The 9347-nt window shown below is 32.6% G+C and overlaps 2 long non-coding RNA genes across 3 annotated transcripts; both read left to right on the top strand.

Annotated features, from left to right (window-relative positions):
* The first annotated feature begins 412 nt into the window (after positions 1-412).
* LOC114751522 (uncharacterized) lies at positions 413-4618 on the top strand. The gene is made up of 3 exons (XR_003740758.1): positions 413-491; positions 577-647; positions 1015-4618. It is a non-coding gene; the product is annotated as an uncharacterized LOC114751522 (long non-coding RNA).
* Positions 4619-4630: 12 nt separating this feature from the next.
* LOC114751521 (uncharacterized) lies at positions 4631-5379 on the top strand. 2 transcript variants are annotated; one of them, XR_003740757.1, is made up of 4 exons: positions 4631-4703; positions 4786-5001; positions 5080-5172; positions 5268-5379. It is a non-coding gene; the product is annotated as an uncharacterized LOC114751521 (long non-coding RNA). The 2 variants fall into 2 exon arrangements; XR_003740756.1 differs by having other exon boundaries at positions 4786-5172.
* The last annotated feature ends 3968 nt before the right edge of the window (positions 5380-9347 follow it).

Consider the following 9347-nt stretch of genomic DNA (forward strand, 5'->3'; position numbering starts at 1 on the left):
CTGGGAAAAATTAAAATGCCCCTGTTTTGGATTGTTGCGTCGGGTTCTGTGGAATTTGAAGGACATTTTGTATATACATATATTTTTCAGGTTGCATGTTGAGTTTTAGAGGAGATGAAGATAATTCAAATCTGGAAATTTCTGTTACTAAGGAAAGTTGAGTGCTTTTGGGATTGTTCTAGTTTTTCCATTGTTTGGAAAAAAATATTAGGCTAAAATTTTTTTTAGGATTCGAACACTCGTGGCTATCAATCTTAAGTGCCTTTCTCGCCAACAAAGCCACACACCTTTGGCTAGCTTTTACTAAATTATTATTATGCTTTAACGTTTTATAAGCTAAAAGGAATAACAAATCATTTAATTCGCTGAGGCACCCAGTTTCGTTAAATTTTTCCTTTCCCTCTTAAACTGTAAAACTAGCGTGGCCTCTGAAAAATGAAAGAAGAAAACCCTAAATCCTCATATCCCACTTACTCCCCTTCATTCTCAAGGTAGTTGACTTCTCATATCCTAAGTTTTTACTCACTCCACTCCGTTCAGAAATCTAATTTGTTACTTTGTGGTATTTTCTCGAAGCCTCTATCTTTTCTCTTAGGATTCTCTTCTTCAAGGCTTAAAGCTGGCTACTGTGGTTGTCAATATACTAGGTTAGTGGGTTTATTGTTATCATCATCATCATCAAAGCAAGTTTTTTGCACCTTCATCACCCCTCTTTGCCACCCCCACCTCCATATGTATTATGTATTTATTTTTCAGTTCAGCCAATTTGATTGTCAAAACTTGATAATCCTCTTCTTTTATTAAGCTCTGAACATTGCCTGCTAGTTTGTTTTTTGACTTGCCTATCTCATAGAGACGATTACACTAAGGTGTTAACTAGTTTTTGTTTGGGCCCTTTAATTGTATGGTTAATCTTGCTGCCCTAAAAGTCTGTTTGCTAACCTAACCCCCCGCCCCCAACCTGAAAAAAAAAATCCATAAAGAGTCCCTAAAAAGTTCTCTCCATTATTTCAGTCGTTGGGTACAACGTATACGGGAAACAAGAGGGCAATGATATGTTTAAGTTTTCAGACACTCTGGCTATTAATGGTTATTGTACGTGTTCTGCTACTTGAATTGTGTAATGGCATTTGTAAGCTTTTCCTGCTCTTTATCCATGATTTATATTAGTAATATATTGATTCTTTAGCTCTAAATTTCAACCTCTTCATAGTTATTTCAATCCTGCACATACAAAGGCCCATCTTGAGTCAAATTTGAAGGGCTTGAATCTTGGGTCTTGATTTTCCTGCATGGGGATGGTTAAAGAAGCATGAGAGGCCGTGTCTAAACTTTAAAGTTATTGCATTAGCTTATTTTTAGTTTTTTATTTGATGTAACCCGAGATAGGCCGCTTGTGGACTACGAGTTTGAGCTTCTTATCAAGTTGAAAATGTAGATTTACTGACTCTAGTGCATACTTATTATTGACTCTTATTGATAGTAATGGTCTCACCTTATGTACTCTTAAAGCTGAATGAGTTAGAATGCTATAGAAAAAATGTTCTGTACTTCGAGAAATGACAACAAATTTTATGGGAAGTATTTTCATTTTGATTTTTGATATGGCAACATTTGAATCACAAGTCTGGTCAAACAAAAGTATAATAAAATTCTGATTTTGGAGTTAGTACCAAACAAAAATATCATAAAATTCTCATCTTGAAATTAGTAAAGTGGTGGCGAAATAGAACTCTTTGTAAAAGCAATATCACGAGTTGTATGAAGAAGTTTTTCCCCCATCTTCTCCAATTATTTTTCCTAGCAGGTATCACACCATCAGTATGTGATATTCAATTAGCTTCCTTGTATTATAATCAAGCGGCCAAACAAGAAAATTTGCAAAAAGTTGCAGAATCCTTTCTAAACGTGCTACTATATATGTACAAAACCATATTTTCTTATACACAGACAAAACTGAAACCCACCCAGAGAAGCCTTGGAACTGAATCACACAAAAAGATAAATAACAGCTGGATAAAAAATAATGACGAGTGAACTTCTCTATTAGTCATTTTTTGAGAACTGAACACACATCCACCTACGTTGACCTACGTTGAGGCTAGACAATAGTTTGGGATTATTATGTAATAACATGTAACATTACTGTGAATATTTAAAAATAATTAAATCACATGATGAAATTATGGCTATATGATATATTTGCAAGACTTGATTTTTGCTTGTTAGTATTGGCAATAAAATCTATCATTTGTTGAGATATTTTTTGGTTTCTTAAATTTTTGCCTTTGAGCCAATATACAAGGCATAATAGTGTTGCATAAAACTTGTATTTGATTTTCCCTTTATTTTTCATATATTATGTCCTGTTTATTTTTAATGAGATTTCAAATAAATATTGATGATCTTGAACTTTATAAGGAATATATGTGGATAAAAGTAGGCTAGATATTAAAGATAAAGGCTATTTAACATATATTAGAGGAGTAGATGACTTTCTAGAATAGGCATTTAGTCAACATGGGGTGACAAACAAAATATGATGTCCTTGCAAAAAATTTATGAATGTTATATTCAAAGTGAAGAGAGATGTTAGGACAGACTTATTGACTAAAGGTTTTTGGGATAGTTATAAAGTGCAAGACTTGCATGGGGAAATTAGAAGATTTTCAACAGATTATGGGACTTCTAATAATAATGCAGTAGAAAATGACACTGAGGAGGAGGAGGAGAACCTTGTAAGGATGGTATGTGATACATATGGAGTTCCCTATATAGATGATGTGAATATTGGGTTAAATGAGGGTGAGGAGCCTAATGTCCATGCTAAAAAAGTTCTTTGACTTATTAAAAGATGCAGAAACAAAACTTTATCCTGGTTGTGGTAAGATCTCAAAATTATCTTTTATTGTGAAGCTATTTCAATTAAAGTGCTTTAGCCATTGAAGTAATAAATTTATGGATGCATTATTGGTCTTATTAAAAGATATTCTCCTAAAAGGGGCTTTAATCCCAAACTCTTTCTTTGAAGCTAAGAAGATAATTCGTGATTTGGGCTTAGATTATAACAAAATTTATGCTTGTAGAAATGATTGTTTATTATATCAAGGGGAGCATGAAAATGCAAAATTATGTCCTAAGTGCAAGATGCCTAGATGGAAATTAAAAAAAAAAAAGAAAGAGAAAAATGTTCCACAAAAAGTCTTGAGACATTTTCCAGTAACACCTAGACTATAGAGGCTTTATATGGTAAGGGACACAACTAAAGAAATGAGGTAGCATAAGGAGAAACGTATAGATGATGGTGTAATGAGACATCCAGCTAATTCTCTTGCTTGAAAACACTTTGACCAACAATATCCTAGCTTCTCTGCTGATCCAAGGAGTGTTCAATTGGGTTTGGCTAGTGACGGATTTCAACCTTTTAGGAAGATGAGTGCCAATCATAGCTTTTGGTTGGTTGTTTTAGTACTATATAACTTGCCACCTTGGCTTTGTATGAAGAGCTCATACTTTATGATGACACTTCTTATTCCTGGTCCTAAGTGTTTAGGTGATGAAATAGATGTTTACTTGCAACCAATGATTAAGGAGTTGAAACAACTATGGGAAGTAAGTGTTCAAACATATGATGCACATTTTAAATCAAATTTCATCATGCATGCAACAACTTTATGGACAATAAATGACTTTTCTGCATATGGAAACCTTTCAGGATGGTCAACAAAGGGCAAGCTTGCATGCCCATGTTGCCATAAAGACACACATTGCATTTCACTAAGGAGCAAATTGTCTTACATGGGTCATAGATGCTTTCTTCCACAAAATCACCCATGGCGTAAAAATAAGATATCATTTGATGGAAAAGAAGAACATGGTTATCCACCAATTAGATTAACCAGTGATCAAGCACTTCTGTAACTAGAAAAACTAGGAAACGTGTCATTTGGGAAAGGGTAGAAGCAAAAGCGTCAAAAACACACTGAGACCCTCAATTGGAGGAAAAAAAGCATTTTTTTTAATTGCCTTATTGGAAGAATTTACTAATACGACATAATCTTGATGTGATGCACATAGAAAGAAACGTCTATGATAATATTGTGTCCACTATAATAGGTTTGGTTGGAAAGACAAAAGACACATTGAATAATAGGTTTGATTTGATGGACTTGGGTATTAGGAGTCATTTGCACCCAATCGAACATGGTAATTTTTCCATGCCTCCTGCTTCTTACATATTGTCCCTTGAAAAAAAAAATCTCTTTGCCAATTCTTAGGTAACTTGAAGGTACCTGATGTATTTGCATCTAATATCTCAAGGTATGTGAACATTCATGAATGAAAAATATTTAGTTTGAAGTGTCATGATCATCATGTGCTATTACAAGAAATACTTCCAATTGCAATATGTGGATTGTTACATTCTAAATTATGTGAACTGATTATAGAATTGGGAAGATTCTTTAAGAATCTTTGTTCAAAGTGTTTGACATGTGAAGAACTTAACAAGCTTCAAACTCGAATTGTATTAAACTTGTTCAAGTTCGAGACTATTTTCCTATCTACTTTTTTTGACATTATGGTTCACTTGCCAATACACTTGGCAAGAAAGGCAAAACTTGGTGGTAGGATCTTTTCATGATAGTGTTGAGTGGAAGGATCTTTACTCCAAGTATGGTGATGAGATGATTTTGAAAGTAAAGGTACTTTTTATTTCACATATTTGTATTTATCTTAGTTTATTTATGTTTTCATATTAATTATTTATATTTGTGTTTGTTTTAGGAAAAATTTGAACCTATTGACATAGGAAATGAAGAGAAGTTCGAAAAAATGATAATCACTACTATGCAAAATGTCTTTAAAAATTGGAAGACGAACTTACACACTCATTCTAAGAAATATGACACTACTGAGGAGAGGCTGGGTAACACACCTCAAACTATTAGCTCTCAGGATTGGGAGTCGTTAATGACATATTTTCAGTCTGACAAGTTCAAGGTATATTACCGTCCCTTTAAGTAAATCATATTTTTACTTCTGCTATTACATCCTGCTTACTCGCCAAATGTGTCGTAGCAAAAAAGTATAAGAAACATTCAAAATCGAGAAAAACAAGTGACTAAGCATACTTGTGGCCCTTGATCATTTGCGAAAGTTGAATTCTTGATAGTAAGTTCAATCTACCTTCACTTTATTTTATATTTATATTTCCTTTTATTTTAAAAATATTATTATTTGTTGCTTTTGGATATTATATTTTGTAGAGAAACCCCACAAGTGGACAGCCTGCTCCCCCTGATCAGGTGTGGGAGGTAACACATACTGGAAAGGCTGCAAACAGACAGTTAGTGCGGGTGGATCTACATTCTAGACAGATTTATGTATGTTATATATATATTTTTGATTTAATTTCATTTCATTTTATTAATTTCATAGGGTCTCATGCAAGATCTGATTCAACAACAATTGTCAGAGCTAGAGAGTGATGCTTGAATGAATTCTGATGAGATATTGTTTGCTGTCCTTGGTGAGAGGTCAGGGTATGTGAGAGGGAAAGGCTATGGAGCAAAGCCTTTATGGAAAAGAGCTCGTACTTAATCTACTGATAAGTCATTTGTGGAGAACATGTGCTACCAATTTCAAGAAGAGTTTGATAGGAGATTTGATGAGGAATGAGAAAAGATAGAAGCAAATCTTGCATCAAAGCGTGCAAAGATAGAAGCAGAGCATACGCAGCTTGAGCAAAGGATGGAAGCAGAGCGTGTGCAACTTGAGAAAAAGATGGAAGCAAAGCGTTCACAATTCGAGCAAAAAATGAAACAAATGATAGAGCAGAGAATACAAGCTCAATTGACTGTCTTGCTACAATAGATGCAATCAAATTCTACATCTACTCCTCCTCCAACTAGCCTATAAACTTAGTTTTCTTTTCTTGTCAACAAATGAACTTATCTTTTTATAGGACAATTGTTTTTTCTTGTTTTTTTTTTACTTTCATTAGATGTTTGAATTATGTTGATGGTTTTATATAATTGTGTAAAGACTATGTTAACTAATCTATTAGTTTCCAATGATATAACTTATGTAGGTATTGATTTTCATATTTTGCAACTTTCAATAATTTCATTTATCCACACAATAATGTAAAATAATAATAATAGTATTAACTTTTGTCATCGACATTAGTTGCTACTGAGACACCATTCACTGTAGAAGATAGCATTAGCGGTGACCCAAAATGTCGTCGTAGAAGATAGAATCAGTGGTGACTTGTGGTGATGATCATGTCATTTTTTGTACCATTTTGTAATATTTATATGTACTTTTTTTTAACTCACATTACTACTAAACAGTTAACGTTGACTTAAAACCATGATTTTTACACTTTAATATGGATGCTAAACTCAATATATTGAGTTTTTAGTTAAATTAAATATTTATGTTTTTAAAAGGGTTAAAGTTTAATTTTACTTTGGAAGTTTTTGCTAAGAGTTGTTGGTATTAGAAATCTTTTCAACGTTCAATGTCACATTAAAGGGTTAACCTAGAGTAAAGTTGCCCAGCCAAGGGGTAGTCAAATAGATGTTTGCCATATCAGACCTTATACCATGTATGATTCAACGTGAGCATGACTGTGCTTTTGTTTAGTCCTTTTGCCCTAATTTTTTTTCCAAAAAAGCACTGTTGTCGGAAAGTGTTAAAAAGAGAGAGTAATATCACCAAGTCTAATAGTAGAACAAGGGCAAAAAAAAAGCATACGAAAGACTGACAAAGACGCAATCAAAGTAAATGACAAAGATCGTGAAGCATATGTAAACAAACACCAAAGAACATGAGGCAGAAGTATATGGTAAATAGCTATCCACATGATTATGGCACTCACATTCATAGTTGCAATTAGAATGATGGAATCGTCGTAGGGTTGTTGCTCATGATTGCATGCTAAGCACCTTTCATGATGCTGCACCTGTGATGCCAAATATAAATTAAATCAGAATTGCATAAAAAATTTATTAGATGAATTAACTTGGGAAGCTAGAGATTCAGGTTTGACTTTGACGAATTCAACTTGTTTGCGATAATGTTAAAAGGGAAAGAGAATGGATTAATAGCAAGGGTATGGTAAGCCATTGATCATCTCAATCATGTATTTTGTTCTACATCTTCTGTGATATTTCATATTCTTTTTTTTTCTTTTTAAATTTGGGTGATATTATTTCTTTTTTAACATTTTAAAGCCAATATTACCCTTTCACGAAAACTTTTAGGATAGAAATAATTAAAGAAGAAGGCACAATCATAGCCATGGAGAGTCATACATGTCATAAAATTCGATAGGATAAACATTCATTTAACTACCTGTTAGAGCATAACAATAATGCTCTTATTTCAACACTTTGAAGAGACATTAAGGACTGTTTGGTTTGGGGAGAGGAAAGCTGGGGAGGAGAGAGGAGGGGAGTTTTTATCCTTAACTTGTTTGGTTTGATTAAAAAGGAAGAAAGGGAATGATATTTAATGATCCCTTGTTTGGTTCAAGAAGGGAAGGGAAGAATAGTAATAATCAATTTATCATTTTACCCTTATATATTAGTTTATATTTTTTATTGATATATTATATAAATTAATTTACATCTTAATTTAAATTATATAATTTAATGAAAATTCAGTCTTATCATGTTAATATGTGCATTAAAAAATTGGTATAGTAATTTTTTATTTTAATTAATATAATAATATTTGAAATAATCAAATTAACAAATTTTATATGCTCTAAGAAAAATGAAATTTTATTCTCTTTAGGCTATCTTTTTTTCAGCTTTAAAATATATTTAATAAATAATATATTTATAAAAAACAATTAATTTTATAATATTATATTTTTTATTTAAATACTTTTTTATTTTTAATTAATTTTGCTATAATATTTTTTTAATTATAATAATTTTTATTTTTTTACTTAGGATAATATTTTTTTGAAATAAATATTATAATAATATATTTTTATAAACAGTAGTAGAATATTAAAAAAATCATAAAAGTATGATGGTTCAAAAACTTAGTTCTCTTCCAAACCCCCCAATTTGGAGGGAAGCTAAAATTTGGGGAGGGGAAGCTAAAATCATAAGAGTATAATGTTTTAAATATATGGGTTAAGGCTGAATTTTGTCCCATAATTTTTTGGGTTGTCATGGTTGAAAGGTTTTTTTACTTAGGGTTTGTTTGGTTGGAGGGGAGGAAAAATGAGCCCCTTTTCTCACTGGGTTAAAATTTTAGAGGAGAGAAAAGTCAAAATGTCCCCTCCCCTCCCCCCCCATATATCACCCATTATCTTTTATCTCATATCATTTCCAATATCTTTTATTATATTGTATCTCATAATTATCTCCTATTATTATCTAATTCTAAGCTATAGATTATAATAAAGATGTAAAGTTGTACCTATAAATAGATGGCATGTATCTTGTATCCGCACTTTGAATGGAGTTAGAAATACCCTTATCTTCTATTCTCCCTAATTCTATTATCTTCTTCTCTATCTTTTTTTTAGTTTTATAACATGTTATGAGCATAAAGCTCTAACTAAGATACATTTGATAGACCTTTGATTTCTAGCATAACTTTAGAGCATCTATAATAATTTTTCTAGAGTATCGTTGGCTCTATTCAAATAAAAATATCCCAAGCATCGTATATACGGTGTTTCGAAGCATATATATCTCTATTCAATTTATTAGGATAATCTAAGCCATTGCATGGAACTAAAAGAATCATTTACTGATGTTTTAAATGTCAAGTTCCATGGTTAAGATAGGAGATTATTATTATTTTATATTTTTGTATTGTAATTTAATTTTGATATAAATATTATATCTTTTGAATTAATTGTGATACGAGGAATTTCTTTTTAGGGAAAATTTCACTGTAGGACCGCAGAAGACAATTAATCTCAAAGAGCCCCCAAAACTTTCTGAAACCTCACTGCAGGACCAAGGGGCCAATCTTATTAATTCCACAAATGAAATGACGCCACTGCCCCTCATTTTACTTCCTCTGAAATTTGAAAATAAGGCGAAAAAGCGACGGTCAAAAGTTCTCCCGCTCTCTCTCTATGTGAACGTGATCTGTGTGCGAAAACTCTTCCCTCTCCTGCTCTGGGAACGTGCAACCACTCTAGGAAAACTGCAGCGTCTCTCGGTCTGTGAACGTGCTACCACTCTGTGAAAAATCTGCCCTCTCCCGACTGCGAACGTGCTACCTCTGTGGGAAGATTCTTGCCTCTCGTAATCTGCGAAAAGTGTTCGACGTGGCCCCCAAAAATTCCATCAGCTTCATCTGCGGGT

The sequence above is a fragment of the Neltuma alba genome, unplaced genomic scaffold, assembly GCF_004799145.2.
Source record: "Neltuma alba isolate B1F8T4 unplaced genomic scaffold, ASM479914v2 tig00006965_pilon, whole genome shotgun sequence".
Classification (NCBI taxonomy): domain Eukaryota; kingdom Viridiplantae; phylum Streptophyta; class Magnoliopsida; order Fabales; family Fabaceae; genus Neltuma; species Neltuma alba.